We start from the raw sequence: 18,750 nt of genomic DNA on the forward strand, positions 1-18,750 counted from the left end.
GCATATGAACAGATTCCTCTTTCTTTCTGGCAACCATTTCATGCCTTGCTTTACAAGACACTGCAGCAACCCCTGGGCCTCCAGCTAGCTCCTGGTCTCATGTTCACCTCCTCCCCCTTCCACCCACAGCACAGGACATTTCAGGCCCTACAGATAAGGAGAAGGGCTTGGAATTGTTTTCTTCCAATAAGATATGACAGTCAGGAAAGGCAGAAACAAGGAGCCTGACAGCCCTGAGCCATGATGACCCCCCACCAGCTTTCCCCAGCACAAAGACAACAGTCCTTTCATGTGCACAGCACTCACCTGCTCAGATGTGCCCTTGATGCACAGCTGAGATTTGCAGATGCAACACAGCTCCCCTGCAGTCATAATCCACCGGCACTGCAGCTTTGATGCCTGAAAGAGGGCAGAGAGGAGAGTCAGCCCAGGCAGCAGCTCATATCGCAACATCTTCAGAGTGGGCAGGAGCCCTAGGACACCTCCACCCTCAGCACCTCTGTGGAGGGGCAGCTCACGGGCTTTGCCAGCCCAGGAACCTCCAGATGAAGGAGGAAAAGGTGCCTGCCCTCCCCACTTCCCTCCACATGCATCCCTCAAATGGGGGCTCACTGCAGCAGCCATCCAGAGGGAAGTCACCATCTGGGCATCCCATGTCAGCAGCAAGCACTGTTCTGAAAGCTGGAAACAGCACAGCCAGGCAAATGAAGAAAAACCTCAAATGGATGTTCAGAGGCACCAACATTCAAGTGCAAACCCCTTCTGGCACCCTGGTCTGGCAAGTTCTGCATCCCACCATCTTGCAGGTGGGAAGGCAGCTTCAGCAGGTCACTCACTGTGCTCACTGCCTGACCTCACCTGCCCCAGGAAACAGGCTGTTCTTTCATTATGTTTCCAATAAGATTTGTAATTACAGGCTGCCAGGGCCAGTCCCTCAGACTTGGACAGCCCAAAAGCCACTGTCAGCAGTAGTGGGGAAGGGCACTGCCAGCAACCAGTCAGAACAGGACTTGCTGAGATAAAATACACCAGCACCCGGGGAGCACTTGCAGTTGGGCAAATCAATGTTGCAGCATAATAAACCTCGGGTCCAAAACCTCAACAGAAGCTTTTTGCAAAGACCAGCTCCTCCTGCACCCCACATGAGGCCTGCACCAAAGCATGTGGGAAAGCAAGTAAATGCCCTCATTTGCTGGTGGATGCTGAGGTGGTAACATGCTGTGCTCTGCCTGCCTTGAAGGTTGCTGTTTCCCTCCTCCATCTCTGGGGGAGACTTTTACCGTGACTTGCGTGGCACAGTCAACCACTGGGAAGCAAAATTAGCAACCAACAGCAAGAATCATTGTGGTGCAGTGGGAGAAAGTGTGTGTCCCTGCCAGAACAAATACAGTTTCACCTGAATCCTTTCTTTCTCCTTCCCACGCCCCTCCGAAGTCACAGCCATTTGCTCCCCAACAGCAGCTGCCTTTCAGGAGAATGGATCCATCAGGAGAGGCTGACCTGCTGACACCACAAACCCACCCCAGCAGAGACCTAGAACACAAAGGGGGCTGCACTGTGTTTTGCCAGCCCAGATACTGTTACTTGAAGTATCGTGTTGGAAAATGCCAGAATTCCTCAGCCCACCCAAAAGTGTCTTCAATTACACCCTGGGATCTTCTTGTACATCCCCCTGGAGGAGTGCCCATCAGCCTGGGATGGAGAGCAGCTGGAGCACAGCATTGCTTTGCACCCTCTTCAAGATACAAGGCACCGTGTCCAGGGGAGGTTCTCTTAGCTGTGTTTAGCTCTGCCTCCCAGGGCACTTCCAGCCAGCTCTCGGTAGGGCTCAGCCTCTGAGAGCACCCACTGGGGAGCCCACCGCCTCCCCACAGAGCAAGACAACAACACCAGGACCAGGGACTCCTGCATTCCAAGCAGGGACAACAAGGAGAAAGCACCTGATCATCTCTCCCTTTTCCTCCCCTTGAGCCAGGCATTGCCAGAGCCCCCCTTCTGGTCACACGGATGGGACAGAGCCAGGTCCAGGTCCAGCACAGGTACCATCCCCTGGATGCAGCACATGGGACTCCACATGCCCAAGCCAAGGGTTTGGCCCCCTCAAGCCCAAGTAATGCTGATTTTGCCAGTGTTTTAGCCTGTGCTGGTGGTCTGACTCTCAAATTTGATTTAAAGGGCTTTGCCTCTTGAGGGAAGCCCAGCCAGAGCTCCTCCCACTCTCTGCCCTGCTCTTGCCAGGCTCCCAGGCCCCCTCAGTGCTCAGAAGACAGGAGGGGCCCTGTGCTTTTGCCAGGATCTCCCAGCACCTGGATCTGGAGCTATGCCAGGCACAGCTTTCCTCTATTCCTTTGCCTGGGGAAGGGCACCATGCTTCAACAGCCAAGAAACACCCAGTGCCAAAGCACCTGCAGGGAAGGAGTGTGTCCCAGGCACTGGGACAGAAACACTCTGTTCCTTGGGGACACCAAGCCACTAGATCCTGACACAGAATGACACAGAGAGGGTCATGAGACTTGGCTTACCTGCTGGTTCCATTCCTATTAGCACATCCAGGGGGAACCCAGGATTAACAGACCATGGTCTCAGCCTGGTGGCAACAATGCAGGATGGTGGGTGAGGAAGGGTCCCTGTCTGGGCGATGCAGCAGCTGTACCACATGCCTGCAGCCTGCAAAAGGACTGTTGCTGTTTCAGCTGTACTGTGCCAGCCAGAAATGAGGTGGGATGGGTGCAGGGCAGCTCTGCCAGTCAGGGAGGTGTCTGTCATGGGGCAGGATCTGCAGAGCCCTTGGAAAGGGGAGCTTGGCAGGGCTGGCAGCTTAGCACTGGTGCAAGGAAGAAAGCTAGAGCTGTGCCTGAAGGGGCCATGCTTGCCCAGTGGGGATCCATGTGGCTTCCCAGACCAGCACTGCCAGCCAGTCAAGGGGACACATGGCTAGCAGACAAGAGGTTTTGGCCTGGGCACTGCTGGCTGGGGCAGAGCACCATGCTCGGGGGCTGGCAGAGCCAAAAGGAGTCCTTCCACCATTTAGACCAGAAAAAAACCCCAAAACAACCCCTAACTGGCTTTTACTGCCTTCCTCTCTCCCGCTTCGTCTCCTGTGAAGTGGTAAGGAGACATTTGCAGCCTCATTGGGGGTAAAGCAGGAACCACACAGCCAGGAAGTAGAAGGGCTGTCATTACAAGAGGGCATATAGTCATTCTAAGAATGCGCAGAGCACAAGGCAAGAGAAGAGGCAACGGAAACTGCTGGAAACAGACTGTCTGGAGGATAAATCACAGCTCCATTGGTCCTATCTGAACCCAGGGAGAAGGGAGGAAATCTAACCAGTGCAAGTGCAAACACAGGAGCTCCCTGGCACAGTCTAGAGCAGAGCTTGCAAAGTGCCAACAGGCAGAAAGTTTCCGTCACAACCCTGAGGGATGGCAGCACTAGCAGTAATGCTGCCACCAGAGAAGGGTTTCTGCACAGCATGACAGATCAGGCGTATCACCACCAGGAGAGAGACAGACTACCTCCAGCACTGTCCACAGGAGAGGTGGCAATCCTGGGGAGAAGCTGGCTAGAGAGATGCTAGAGGAGTAAACTGTGCCTGAAGGGAAAGATGACCAGTAGCCATGGCTCTGGCACTATCCTGGAGTTCAGGTTGGGGTTGAAGGAGTTCACACTTGGTGGAAACAAGGGGGAGGGACGAGGGGAGGGAGGGAGAGAGGATGCAGAGGGAGGGAGCATCCTTGTCCCACTGCAAGGGCAAGTGCTGCTCTTGGGGGTCCTCAGGAGGCCTCCTGCCATGCCAGATTTATGCAGCTGCAGAGCCTCACTCAGTGCTGGCCCCTGCTAGTAATGGAGGGGAAGCCCGAGCCCAGAGGGGAAGGATTGGGCAAGAGGCAGTGCCTATGTTAGGAGTGCGAGCTCCTGGAAACCACCAGACACAGCTTCTACAGAGGCAGATCCGACACCTCCCTCTGCCCGCAGCACGGGGCGTTCGTAAGGTGCTGCTGCTGCCCTTCCTCCCTCCCATCCCGTAGGAGGGGACACTGACGGGGGTGCAGAAGCCCCTGGGGACAGAGCAGCCCACTCTGCAGGGCACTTTGCTGGGGGTCCAGGCTGCAGCAGGCTCCCGAGGGGCTGAGGTCTGCCCAGCAACATGCGACGCCTCCCCAGCCCCACACACAGGTGCCGCAGGGACTGAGCCCTTCTGCTCGGCTAAGTCAGGATAACACAATGAAACCTCTCCTGGGAGGTGGGAGAGCCGGAGCAGAGCTCCCAGCCCAGGGACTTACCCCTTCTCCCTCCGATGCCCCACGTCGTGGCATGGATCGCCTCTGCACACCTTGCCCAGGTGCCTCTCGTGCAGCCAGCGATGCTGACAATAGCCGGCAACTGGGAAGGGGGGCTCACAGGGTCTGCAGGCAGATCCCATTATGCGACGGCCACCTGTGTATAGCTTTCCCCCCACGTCCAACCTCTCCCCGCCAGCCTCCCCTCCATGCACGGCTGCCCCTCTTCCCAGGAAAGCACAGTCAAAGAATGAAAAGCAGCTTAAAATCCGGCAGGACAATCGGGCAGCTCTCCAAAGCCGGCAGCACCCCCTGCCCACCCAGCCCAGCAGGCTCAAACCTCAGCAATACAGCCCCACGGCTGCCCAGCTCCAGCGTTCGACCGGGAGCCCAGGAAACCTGCAGCAGGCAGGGCAGGGAAATCCCATGCAGCAGCCGCTTACAGGGAGGACAGCCCAGGTTGAGGACAGACCTTTGTCTCTGCCTGCCTGTCTCGCTCGCTCGCTGCCGGAGGAGGAAGAGGGGGGCGATGGGGGACAGCGAGCAAAGATAACACCCCTAGGAGGGATGTCACAGCCACGTTAATCACTTGGAATTCCAGCCAGCACAGACCCGGGCGCCGCAAATATGGGCAGCAAATGGAGATGCTCAAAGCTCTGAAATAATTGGATCCTTTCACAAGAGCCGAGCCCAGAATCCAGCACAGGAATTCAGTCCCTGCTGGAAGTCGAGAGATCAAATACACGGAGAGAGGCGCAGCACAAGCAATCCTCAGCCACCGCTGTATCCAGCTCCAGAGCTCCTGGCGCTGCTCTAATCTCAGGTGCCTTCCCAGCGGGAGCGAGGGAGGACCACAGCGGAGAGCACGAGTGCCCAGCAGAGCCCAGCTGAGGACCGGCCCTTTCCCATCCAACTTACTCTACTTGTGGCAAGGTGCAGAAGCGCTGCCAACGCGAAACAGGGTTTTGTGAAGAAGACTAGCGGCCTCGGAGCCTTGCTCGACCGGAGGAACAGTCCATGGGAAGGAGACCCCGAAGCTGCCGTCTGGCCTCCGCAGCCCTGCAGGGGAGATGCCTGGCCCGGCAGGCTTCCCAGCCCGCATCACATTCCCGGCGAGACGCGCACACGGCACATGTAGGCTCCTGCTCGGCGCCTCAACGGCAATGAAAAGGCACAGAGGCTTCTGCCAGAAAACAAAGAGGCAGCGGCAGAGCTGGGGGTGGGGAAAACTCTCCGCTGCCCAAGAGGATCCCTGCAGAGGCAGCAGGATGCTGCTGGGCTCCACCGCGGCTATTCAGCCCCGCGAGCCGGAGGTGGCACCCACTCGCCTGGCACAGGGAGTCTGGAGGGTAGGCAGCTCCCATTCCCCTCCCCGAGGAAGGGCCGAGTGGGAAGTGCTGGAGGACACAAGCCAGGCCCAGGACAACAGCTGTCCACAAGCAGCGAATTCCTCCGGGCTGGCTCTGCTTCATAAAAAGCTGCGTCCTTTCACCTTGGTGTAGCTGCCGTGCACCATCGTCTGCAGGGGAAGGTGCAGCCGGCACCGTGCCTGCCAGCCTGGGGAGCCCCAGGGTGCTGGCCTTGCAGCACCACAGTGGCCTCAGCTGTCACCCTGAGGCAACAAAGAAAGTACCTGCAGTGAAAGTGAGCCCCTGGCCACCCAGGCACAGGGACATGTCGGCCAGCTCCCTTCCAGTCCTCTTGTCCCTCTCCAGGGGCGGTGGCCTGAGGGACAGGGACCCTGGCCACTGGGTGACCATGCAGACTGGCTGCTCCAGGCCAGACCTTGATGCCAACTGCAAGCAATGGAAAATTTTCCACCGTTGGTGATTACAAAGTCACATGCCTATGTCGCCAGTTACAGGATGCCTGTGAGAAGGCAAGAGGGTCTTGGCAAAGGGGCCACTTCTGCTCTGTGCTTGCATGACACCTGAGGTCTCTGGCCATGACCAGGGCACCAACATGCTGCCACGTCTCAAGTTCAATAAGGGTATTTGTCCAAGGGAGGCATCCCCCAGGTCCAAGCTGGACTAGGCCCTCACCATTCTAAGTAATGCACAAATGTTAGCAGTAATAGTCCTTTTTACTTGATCTCCCAAGAGGAGGAATAACATCCTGGGGTTGGTGTTATCAGAAGCCCTGCAAACCCTATTCCAACCTGTTTAACTCAATTCCAGTGGCAAGGCAATCACTTACAGTAACTCCCATCCTGTCAGCTCCCTGTCCTGGGCAGTGCACCATGGGAAGCCTGATCTATATGTGCAGCATGAACAGCCCAGCCCGTTCTCCAGCACCACTAGCTGGGTACAGAAATAGGAGCCTCTGACAGGGAGCTCTGGCAGTGGGGTGACGCTTTCTGAGCCAGAAGAAGACAGCACAGAAATCAGCAGGTGATGGGATCCCTTTTGCTCCCACCTCTGCTCTCACCTCTCTTCTCTGTTCACCACTGTATACAGCCCCAGGCACCCACAGCCCCAGTTTTGCGCCTTACCAAGCCAGCTCCTTCTGTACCCTGACACCCTGTAGCCATCCACACTGCCTGAACCCAGATGCACACCACTTCACCTTCCCCACATCCTTCACGTGGCAGCTGGGTTCTGTATCCCCACAAGTGTGCTCTTCTTCATACCCACCCCAACCTCCACCACTCGCAGGTCCTGCCCTGTTTCCTCAACCCCCCAGGGGGTGTCCCCAGCTCCTTACCTGTGCTCTGTTGCCTCCTTATTGCTGCAGCTCACACCTCAAGTTACCCCACTCTCCTCCCACCCCTGGTTGCCACACATCTGCAGCCCCACCAGCCCATGCCTCATCACACACACTCCTCTGATGAGTCCCTGAGACCCACCTGAGAGAACCACGGCAGCATCACCTTTCCCTACCTCCCCAAATGGTCACTGGGCACCGCAGAGCAGAGGAGAAAGTCCCAGGGATGCTGAATTACTCTGATCAGCTCCGGACACAGGCGTCAAATCTACACGTTGGCAGAGAGAGCAGGCCAAGTGTCTGCAGTGGGGAGGGCAGCAAGGGTTGTGCACACAGGATTTGCCTGGTGGAACTGCCCATCTCCACTGCAGCCCCTCTTGCAATACACTTCTTTTTACTGTAAGAGCCCTGCAAGGGAGGTGCTTGAGCACAGGCACTCGGGCCTCCCTCTTGGTAACCAAGCTGCAGCCTGCAGATAAGGCTGCAGCAGCTGTGGGGACATTCAGCATCTTTTCCACTCCCCGTGCTAGATGTGTATGTGGCACAGGGGGAGGAGATACCACATGCAAACACACACACACGGCTGTGCACACCCACCCAACTCACCCTTATCCAGCAGCGATTTAGAAAAGCTCAGGTCGAGCCCAGGCCAGAGGAATGACATGGGCTGGGCAGGGATTCGGGCCATAAAGGCGAGGCTTTATCCATCTTTGATTGTAAAGAGCTGGACCCAACCAGGCCTACAGCAGAGAAGGAGGATTTGTGCTATGAATTCAATGTCCTGCTCCTTGTCACGGAAAAGGAAAGCCTCTCCTTCCCTTAGGACTGCAGGTGAGAAACACCCTGCTGGAATTAGGAAAAGGGTGTCACAGTTTTCATCTGTAAACACTCATACTGTTGCCCGTAATGAAGTCAAACACATGAGAGCACAAGCCACTTAGAAGGGAAGCAAGGGGGTAGGAGGAACTGTCATGTCTGACTGCAGGCATATCCATACACAGGGCAGTGGGAGACAGTCTAGCTCCTATTACATCCTGTGAAACTGGCAAACCTCCTAGTCCACACACACTGAACCACCCATGGGGTCCCACTGACAGCAGAGCCGTCTGCCCAGTGCACCTGCCACCCCCTCCACAGGGGTTCCTGTAGGGCTGCCAGGGCTCTGAGCAATGCTCATGGCCAGGGATGCCCTCTGGATGGAAGGGGAAATCCACCTGGCACCTGGGTGTTGCATGGAGATGGAGAGGAAGCCAAACCTCAACTGGTTCAAACCAGGAAGAGGCTGGAGAGGACGTGCCCTTGGGGCTATCTGGCGCGTGCAACCTGTAGGGACTGGGGCACTGGCATATCAGCATCCTCCATCTTCATGGAAGCAACAGTGAACAGGGACAGGTTCAAAAGGCAGCTGCATTCTTGGACAACCCTTGTGTGCAGGGCACGAGCCCCCACATCAGTCTCTGCAAGAACCCTGGGCAAACTCTGCCTGCTGCCACTGTTGCACCCATGTTTTGCTCTGCTGCTTCTGTGGGAACACACAAAGCTCAGAGACCTCATAAACCAGCCCAAGGACGCTGGGTCCAAAACGCCTTCAACTCTGGTGGCAGCCATGCTGTTGAGGACACAGATGTCCCTCGAGACCTGACCCTTATAGGCAGACAGAGCCTGTGAGGTACCTGAGAGCTCTCCAAGTGCTACCAGAAACCAGTTCATCTCCAGCTGGGCAGCACTTGTACCTGCAGCTGGGAACAGACCTCAGGGGCCTCTTGGCCCAGACCACCAGATCCTGCTGCTCTCAATACTCACGGGTGTTGTAACAGGGATATCCAAATGATACCAGAATGTCCAGAGCATTACTGAGTAACAAGTGGACTGATGAGGAAGTGAGAGCCATCGCAGCCCAGGGGCAATGAGCCTGAGGAAAAGGCTGAAAGAAGCAACTTGAGAAGGGATCTGGGGACTAACAAAGCTTCATGGCAATGTCCTAGACATTGAAAATCCATATAAAAGCATCTGGGGAGCCTGGACATCCACCCAGCCTCTGCCAGATGAGAGAGCAGACGTAGCTCCTGCTGCAGGCCAGCTTGACCCAGGCACCATGGCTACGAGCAGACCGCTTTGCTCTGGTTCATTACTCTTGCAGACGGGATGGGGCAAACACTGTAAACACCCTCTGAGCACTGACACACCAGACACAGGCTTCTGCAGCATCAGACCGGGGTCAAAGCTTGGAGATACAATAAATCGCAGAGTGAGACCGTTTCTGAACACAAGGCTGATAAGACTGCCAGCAGCCTTCTTGCAGAAGGACAGGATCAGGAAAAGAGCAACCGTGAGAATAAAAGGTTGGCAAAGAAACAGAAAATACTGGGAGCAAATAATTCTTTCCAGACAGTCCTTTGGGCTCATCTCATCCTCCATCTGCTGAGGATGGTCAGGCAGCTGGAACCTCTAAAAGGCTACTGGTGACTTCCCTTCCAATCACCACTGTCTCTGGGACAGGCATCATGGGGAAGATAAACCTGGAGCCCATCCAGCTGGAGGGCTGGGGGCCAGCATCCTCACCAGCCTTCCAACAACATCAGCACCCCCCTACAGATCATGGCTCTGTGCTGCCAGCAGAGCAGGGAGAATGATTTACACTCTGTGCTTCACTGCCCACATGCTTCTTGTGCTCACGTGGGGAGGAAGTAATGCAGACTTTCAGAGAGATGGGTGCTCCAGCTAAGATAGGCTGGGACAAGTCAATGAGCTGAGCAATGCTGCTAAGGCAGTTCCTCCATCTCCTGGCACAGTTAATACTGTGTGGATGAGACCAAGATAGGACAGAACAACACCCTGACTCCTCCATTTCCCTCCAAGCCAGTCAGTCCAATAGGCCACGAGATGTGACATTGCCAAGCACTCCGAGAACTGCAGAACTGAGGAACAACAATGGTGGGAAGGGCCCTCAGAGGGTTTTGGTCCAATCCTGCTAACAGCAGGGTCAAGCTCAAGCAAATTGCTTGGGGTTTGCCCCTGGCAAGGGCTGAAAGTCACCGAATGCGTAGATTGCTTCCCTTCTCTGGGCCCTACTCCAGAGTCTAGCTGCCTTGCAGGGAAATATTTTTCCTAATATCTAATTGGAATTTCCCTCATGTGCTATTGCCTCTCATCCTGTCCCTGGGCACTTCCCGAGAGAGCCCAGCTCCAGCTTCACTGCAAATCCACAGCTTCCAGCAGCAGTGAGAGCCCACCTTGCTGCCTCCCCTCTGCCTGGCTGCACTAGCCCATCGCTTTCAGCCTCTGCCCACGGCAGCACACAAGAAGCCAGAGCTCATCTCTGGAGACTGTTGGAGCCTACTGGGTTCCCTCCTGCCAGGAGTGCCTCTAGGAAGGACAAGAGGTACCTGCACCTGCACACCTGGAGGATGCTGAAAAAAGAGTCTTGCCTCAACACTGAGATTAGTGGGGGCTGCTTTTGTTCAAGTATCTGATCCTTGCTCTGGCTGGTAGCAATACCAGTGCCTGCTGCAACACACCTAGGTGATCCTGAGACAGGAGCCCCAGTCAACTGTTCCAAGAAGTCTGGCCCTAGACAGAGAGTGCTTTGGTTTTGCCCCTGTAGCACTGATACCAAGCCTGCCTCCCTGCGAGAGACCTCTCCTCAGGAGAGATGAGCAGGACAATTAGGAGTCCAACGCTGCAGAGACCAGCTGGGCTAGATGGAAACACAACAGCCCAGAGCAGGCCCTTGGATGAGGGAAGCAGCCAACTGTGACCCCTGCAGTACTCTCAAGGGTCTGCAGCAGAGCCCAGATTACACAAGGGATTTTGGAGCCAACAACAAACCACGTCCTCAAATCTCCAGCACATCATCTGCATCCCAGCTCTCCCTCCATGCTGTGTTCACTCAATCCAGAGCTATCTGTTCATCATTCTCTGCTCCAGCACATATCGCTCATTTTCCATCCTGCACTTACTCTCTCAGATAAGATGTGAAGGTTACTGGGCAGGATCTGACCAGTACAGAGACCTGCTCAGCTTGCCCAGAGCTGGCTGGACACTCCACGGCCTGCAAGGGGATGAAGATCCACCCCATGCCCTGGAGGCAGGGATACCTGGTTGCTGCACTTCTCTCTTGCAGTGCTTATCTCTGGTACCTCCTGGGAAAGCCTCAGCACTAAGGATGCCCCAAGCCTTTCCAGGATAGCAGCATACCCACAGCTGGAGATGTGGCCAGAGAATAGGTTTAGCACGTAGCTAAGATTCCGGCCTGTTCCCAAGCCACAGGCATTGCCTCCACCTGCTAAGCCCTGTGGCTTTCCCAGTTCTCCTTCGGCACCCTCACCCCACCTCCCAGGGACCTGGCATGAGCTGCCAGACCCTTGGGCTCTCTTAAAGCCCTGTCCTGGACAAGCACCTGCCTTCTGCTTCCTGCTGACTCATTCCCCTGTGATTCAACCCCTCCTGACTAACTCACCCATTTCTGCCACAGGCCTGTTCATGCAAGGGGAGTGTTTGTGTATTTGTGTGTGTGTGTGTATGTGTGTGTAACAATGGCACAGACTCTGCAAGGCAGCAAACTGGGCAGGAAGCCTGGCCTGGCCGTGCCAGAGCCCTCTCCTCCTGCAGCACCCAGTGGCAGGAGGGGCGGAGGTGACACTGCTGGCTCAAGTCCACTGTGGGGAAACAGGGCAGAGAGGCAGGCTGGGAGTGCTGTCCTGTGCCAGCACTGAGATAAGGAGTGACTGGGGGAGGGCTTTTTCCAGGCTCTGAGGCTGTCTGCCAGCGAACCCACTCCTTTTATCAGCCCTCCAGCAGCCTGACCCCCAACGCTGGCTGTGGGAGGGTTACCCAGTACTGCTGCAGCTCAGACCCACAGGTGAGACATCTGCCAGCCAACCTGCCTTTGGGTACAGCCAAACATGCCCCCCCAGGCTGTGCCTCTTCCCAGTTTTACTTTCGAGGGTGGAGAGTCTCACAAAAGGACTCTTTTTGTGGAGGAGCCACAAAAGGACTTCTTCTGAGTATGGCTATGGTCAGCTGGCATCAGCTAATGCCACTGGGCATGCAGGGCCCACAGGCTTGGCCAGTTCCTGAGTCTGGACAGTAGGAACCATGCACATGATCTATGTACACACGTCTGCAGGCTGCTACTCTGACTGGCAATTCCCTAATGCTCAGGGTTGAGGCTCAAAAAGGCTTTACCTCATATTCTTTCCCTTCTCTTTTCCACAGCATCACCCCTTCTGAGTGCTCCCCAGCTAACCTCAGTCTCCTTCTCAGAGAGAATCAGAGCAGATACAGGTGATAGGAGGGAGATGGCACTGTGCAGCTGTGTCAAGCCCAGCGAGAGCTCCCAGCAGGCAGAGTGAGCAGCTCTGCACACCCACCTGTCAAGGAGCACCGGAGAGCTTTGGTGCGGGCAGAAGATGCTGGTCTGTGCAGCACACCTGGTCACAGGCCTGCACCTCTGCCTGTTGTAGCTGGAGGATCCATTTTCCATTGACTATAGGAGAAAATCGCTGGGATTATACAGGCTCTTCTCTCCTCTTTTCCTCTCCCCATCCCCCAGGTCAAAGTCACACTGGTACCTCTCACCCAGGAGTGCTTGGCGAGCTGAAGCATTTTGACACACAGCAAGGTTACTCAGGACAAGCCTTGCTGTTGCTGCAAGAGGACAAGTCGGTCAAGCATCATGTCTCCAGCAGGGTCATGCAGCCCCAGCCAGGAGAGAAGGCTCTGACACCCTGGAATGAAGGCCAGAGTAAACCATTCTTTGGCCAGGGAGCAACAGACAATAATTTGGGCTGGGATGTCACATATTAATAGGCATAAAGAACAATTCTCTGCCAAAGCTCAGAACTTCATGCCAGAATTGCTGCTTTTCTCCGGATTTTTAAATTTTTGATCCTTGCCATGCCTGTGCAGAGCCTTTTCTTCCTTCTCAGGGCAAAGAAATCTACGGTTTTGTCCTGTAAAGTTCTGTAGGCTCCAAGAGCTTCCCCTGCATGCCCCTTCTCTTGTCAGGATGATCCAGTTCTTGGAGTTCACGACGTTGATGCTTCTGCTGAAATGGTTCCTGGTTTCAAGAACAGGTCAGCTACCAAGGTGGGCACAGTTATGGTTTCTGAGAGCTCCAAACCAAGAGTTCCCTTTCTGGGTTCTCTTTCTTAGGACACTGTGTGGTCCCACAGTTCTGGCTTTCTGGTGCTGAAAAAGTAGAGCAGCCTCTCATTCGTTAACTTAGGTGGTAGCTGCAGAGACCCTCGTGAGGTATTCCCTGGAACCAGCTGTCATGTCTGAGGCAGAGCCCAACAAAGCATCAGTCCTTTGCTCCAAAATTCACATTCAAGGTCATCTGATCCAACACAAAGATCAGAAGTGGAATTCCTTTAAATGAAAGATCAGATGGGGGGAGCATGCCTGTGCCAGGGGACAAAGCTGAATGGCAAAGTGCCTGCTAACCCAGCCTGACAGTTTTAAGGACTAAGCCACCTTTTGGTCAGTGACACAAATCCAGGTTTGCTAAAATTGGAAAACACACTGTGTGGCTCACAGCTGGCGCTCACCCCTCCTGCAAGCTGGAAACCCTTGTTGTCTCAGCAGCCTTTAACACCCCTCAGCAAGGGGATGCTCCTGCAGTCAGTCCTCCATACATATACTGGGTGGATTGGATGGATGGCTCATGCCACCTGAAGCTCGAGATGGAAACTATCCATATCCTCTTTTCACCTTGTGAGAAGGGAAACAGAGGTTTGTGCCATCCATTTATATCCAAGCTCCTTATGCTGGACCCTCTGCTGCTCTGCCCCATGGGGCATCCAGAGCAGACAACATTAAGCAGATGGGCTAGGAAAGCAGCGAGAATTGGGCTTTCCTGCCTGACTACACATGAAAAATCCAGTTTTAGCTTGGGTAGGCATGCACCAGGGACTGTCTCCTATTCTGCATTTTAGAAAGATCCTCCCTTGCAGGCACTGACTTTTACCTTCTGCTGCCTTCACCAACCCAGAGCAGGCTGGAGAAGCCCAAGTGCTGGCTACACCAGTGATACTGCAAATTCAGGCACCATGTGTGGGGGCAGCTGCAAATGCAATAGGGAGAAGGGGGCAGAACAAAACCAAACCACTCAAAAATCCCAAGGCAGGTCTCCAGCCTTGTGTTCAATAATAATTTCTCTCAGGATACAGTTCCAGTTTTCACCTGGTTTTAAAGCTCTCCACAAAGTTGCCCTCACTGACTTTCACAAATTCTTTTCTCTGCCCCAGTTCCAGCAGGGACCTCGATCTGTGCTGCCTCCCAGCAAAAGGGTCTCCATGACCTTTGTAATTCAACACACTGGGAAAGGCTCAATCCATTCCCTCTATTCCTAGCCTAACACAGACCTTAAAAGCCCTCTTTGTTCCTGTTACAAACCCTATCCCACAACCATGGCTTAACCCTTAGGGCACTGCCTCAAATGAAGAGAGTTTCACAGAAGCAAGGCAGTTCCAGGCATTGCATCGATGGGAAGCCGGACCCACCCTCCACTTACAAAAGAGCTGTATAACAATCTGCTGGTGGCTTGCAGGATGCATAAGATACACAAAACAGGGTGGGAGGGATATCTGGCCATGCTCATCATCATTACAAACTACTGTGCCCCACACTGATGCAGCGACATGGGCAGGGGTCAGGCTCACAACTCTTTACAGTTTTGCTTTACCTTCCCTCAGTTCAGCAGGTTTATTACAAAACATGTTCCATGCATGCAGTTCTGGGGCTACAGCGAAGTAATAGGGATAAAGGAAGGAAGCAGCTGGGACCAGGCACCCCTGTTTATCACTCTTGCAAGGACTCCTCTGCTCCTGCCTCCAGGTAGAGCCATTGATCCATGAGCAGGAGCAAAGGAGAGACAGCAAGGGATGCCATGCCATTACCTACACAGCCTGCACGCTGATTCTTGCCTTGTCTGAGATAAGCTCAGACCCACATCCTAATCAGCAGTCCACAGTCACACACTGGAGGAAGCAGTGCCATAGGACTGTGAGCAATTATACACCCTGCACATGGAAATGCAGAGGGGATGGAAGGTACAGCCAGCTCTCCCTTCCTGGCATGATCCCTGGCACGGGAGAAGGCAGTATTGAGCAAGGGCTGCTTTGCAGCACCCAAAAATGCCAGCTCTTCAGCTGGCACAGAGCTGCCCAGCAACGCTCTGAAACACCAGCTCCATGGCAGACAGAGCAGCCTTGTACCACTGCACCCCAAAACAGCAGCTCTGCAGACAGGATGGGGTAGGGCCACCTTGCAGCACCCAGAAATGCCATTTCTTACCAGCTGCTGTAACTTCCCCTCTGCCCCTTTCCGGTCCTGCTCCACCCCGCTCCTTCTCCTCAGGTCACATGGAAACTGAGTCACAGTTGTCCCTGTCCCTAGGAAGGGTGGGCAGCCCCCAGCCCCTGGCACAGAGTGGGCAGTAGGGCAAGACCTCTGAGAACCCCAGTGATGGACGGGAAGAGTTAAAGGTACCCACGTGTCCTACATTGAGCAGCTCTTCGAATTGTTAGCCTCCTCTGTTCCCACACCTCTTGAAGCAGAAGTTGGCCCCAATCTGCTGCTGGCCATATGGACTGCACCCACAAACTTACCCATGTGCTCTCTGTCACCAGAGGGGACCAGGACATTCAGGGCTCTGCACCAGATGCACATAACTTAGCAGTGCCCAGAAAAAAAAAAATTAAAGAGCCAGATAGAGCATCGTAAACCAGAGGAGTGCCCTAAGTCCCAAAAGGCTGGTAGGGGATGTTTCCTTGAGAGCAGGTCAGGGCATTTTTTACTTTGAAAGATTCATGTGTTTGAGTACAGACTTGATTCTCTGGTCCAGCTCTAGGAGCTGAGAAGTTTACAGGTACTGATTTCAGGCTCTCTGTTTTCACCACACACCTACAGAAACCCTTTTGAGGACCTGCTTACCAGTTAAGCTTCCCAGGATCAGGCCTACAGCAGTGTTCACCCACCGCGGAATCCTTTAAAATCCCTGCCTGGTGTGGTTAACAAGCCACCACCCATCTATCTGCCTTGTAGACAGAGAAGCTAAAGATTTGTTCATTCAGGCTCTGGGTCAGACATCTCACAAATGTTATTAAAGTTATGGTTTCTTTACTGTGTTTCTCAAGATTGCAGTGAGGTTAAGAGCCCAGCATTGTCCAGTTCAGCTGGGCCACGGAATGGGAAAGCAGAACTTAAGCTGCAAAAAATGCACAGCTATTAAGCACTGCTCATCTGCAAATCTCCTGGCATCTTTTCCCAGGCTCCTGTCTTCTTGGTTGCCTTGCTCCACCTTCCTGGGGACTCTGTGAAAACTGACCCTTTCACCCCTCTCCAGGGATGTGTGTTAAGGTGGTATTTGCTGCTGTTGTCATGCAAAGCATAACGTTATTGCAATACCCTTGCCCCAGCTCTATCTCCCAGGACAACATAATAGTAGAGGAAATTCATTATCCCCTATCACTTTATGGCACTATCTTTTCATTTCTCTGTTAACACACATCAGAGACGTATCGAGTTTCAGGCAGGCTCACTCCAAAGGAAATTCTCTCTCTTTCCTTACAGGGATTTGCACAAGCAATACCATTTCTTTTCAGTACCAGAAAAAGCCCAAAACAAACCACCACCACCAAAAAGTAATTTCAAACAAAACCCCAAACCAAAAACCACTCCAAAAATAGCACTGAGGTTGACTTAAGGACAGAATTTGACTTTTCTTTCCAGACCACCACTTTGGTCAAACCTTTCCCAGGCTCTGGAGGGTGGCATTTTCACTGCTGCTTAAAGAGGTTCATCAGCAATGTCTGGAGTCCTGTAGTGAGGAAGCTTTAATGGTGAGATGCCTTTTCCTTCCCCAAAGCACCCAGCACACAAACACAGGCATTTCCTGGTAAACTGTTCCTCCTTGCTTCCAGCCTCTGCTACAGGGGTGGCCTCTGATAGCAGCCTTCCTCCGGAAACACCACTGCGTTTTGCTCAGTTACTCTAACAGTGTAATATTGTAGGGAAACAGAATTAAACAGAGCTGAAGTCTATAATAAATCATTCCTACTGGGCTGCCAGGGAGATAGCTGCACAGGAGAAAGAGAGGAACTGCAATTCTGTTTCCACAACAAATCTAAGCCATGAAACAGCTCTTTGGTTACAGGGAACAGGCACAGCAGCAAGAGGAGCACTTTTAGGTTGGCAGAGTGATGCCACTGTTTTTTCTGTTCTCTCTCTCCAGATTTATTACATGGCCAGGACAGATCATAGCAAATACCTTAAGATCCCAGACTGTCAGCCTAGAGGAGAGGTTGGCAGACTGGACTCAGACAAAAAGCCTGAGAATATTCCAGTTTCTCAAAAACTGCTCATATTTTTAGCTGTTGCTGCTGTTAGAAGATGAATAGAAAGCAAAGCTCAGACTTGCTACTTGATGCCATAACTGCTTCATTTTGCTGGCAGCCACAGCAGAGAGGATCTTGAGAATTACCCCCTTTGTCCACTGCTGGCCCAGCTATGCTAATCTCATCAGCAATGCAAACGCTGGTATAGAAAGGCATTGCTGAGTGGCAGTGCTAACCTGACCGTGCTGGTGCTGTGCTCGATCTGCGCAGCTCCAGCAGTGCTGACTGGCAGCAAAAAAACCCTGGTGCACAGCACCCAGGCATTTTCTCCAGGTCTGAGCTGAGCACAGAGGTGGCTCTTGCAAACGATCCCTTATGCATCTTCCAGACAGGGTAATCTGTACAGCACTGCTCGACTCGGCTATCTTCTCACAGTTTTGGGAATGAAGGTAGAAACACCCACCAAGTCAAAGTTTCCTCTTGGTCTCAATGATTTATCATCTTTCTGCTGAAATCCCCACCAGTCTTCCTGCAGCAGCATCTGCATTCAGTTGCTCCTCATGTCCCACAGACACCAGCCAATTTTTAAGAGTGATGTAGCTCAGGACGGTGTCCCCACCTCAGCAGATATGCATGTCCTGGACTTGCCTTAGGCAATGGAAGCAGCACGTAACCCACACAGTACTTTCCAAACTTCAACACCACGGCTCAGCCAGGAGGAAATCTCTCTTGGCTGCCTCTCCCTAAATGCTTATTCCAGCACTGACTGCCTTAACTCCTCCCCAAATCGGGAGCAGAGTATGTGACCCCGTCGCCTTTGGGCTTTTCTCATGCTTTGTGCTGTGCTTAATAATGTGCAGTATGAGCAGGCAAGACAGAAAAGGAGGGAGCAGCACTTCAAAGATGACACAGTTGTAACTCATGGGGTCACAGCGCCCCAGAGACTTAGCCCCAGGCTGGGATCTTGGCGTGCAAGGTGCTGTACAAAGCAAAAGAGAAAACACCCTCTTCCCTAGAAAGTGGCAATTCCCACCCCAACACACACACACATAACCCAGAGCCTCATTTGCTGGGCTCTGCATCACTCCGTGATATTTTCTAGCACATCTTGGGGCCTCAGTCCAGAGGAAAGATGAGAAACCACAGGCTGTGAAAGTAGGCTCAGAGGGAACTGCAGTTTGGCTCAGGGGATTCTGACCATGCTCTGACATCTTCTGCACCTTTAACACACTCTAATGCCAACTCTCACACCGAGTGCTGAAGGTCACATACATAGAAAGCCGTGCTCGAGCTGCTGACCCAAAATGTCCTTCAGTGTCAGGTACCAGCGTCCCAGCTTCCTCGAAGCTACAGCTGCAAGCTGTTTCCATCTAGAAAGGGAAAGAGGCTGCTGGAAGTGAGAGGGAGGAAGCACACTGTTGTCTGC

General features: G+C 53.6%; 1 protein-coding gene across 5 annotated transcripts in view; it reads right to left on the reverse strand.

Moving 5' to 3' along the window:
• ATOSB (atos homolog B) overlaps positions 1-18,750 on the reverse strand; it is a 38,827-nt gene that overhangs the window by 9,322 nt on the left and 10,755 nt on the right. For 2 of the 5 annotated variants that reach the window (XM_064641501.1, XM_064641505.1), the window contains one exon: positions 307-399. The gene's annotated coding sequence lies outside the window, so the exon portion shown is untranslated. Of the gene's footprint in view, positions 1-306; positions 400-2,522; positions 2,668-4,621; positions 5,170-5,199; positions 11,922-18,750 lie in introns of those variants that run through there. The other 3 variants (XM_064641502.1, XM_064641503.1, XM_064641504.1) reach the window with 3 other exon arrangements.

Source organism: Pseudopipra pipra, chromosome Z, assembly GCF_036250125.1.
Source record: "Pseudopipra pipra isolate bDixPip1 chromosome Z, bDixPip1.hap1, whole genome shotgun sequence".
Taxonomy (NCBI): Eukaryota; Metazoa; Chordata; class Aves; order Passeriformes; family Pipridae; genus Pseudopipra; species Pseudopipra pipra.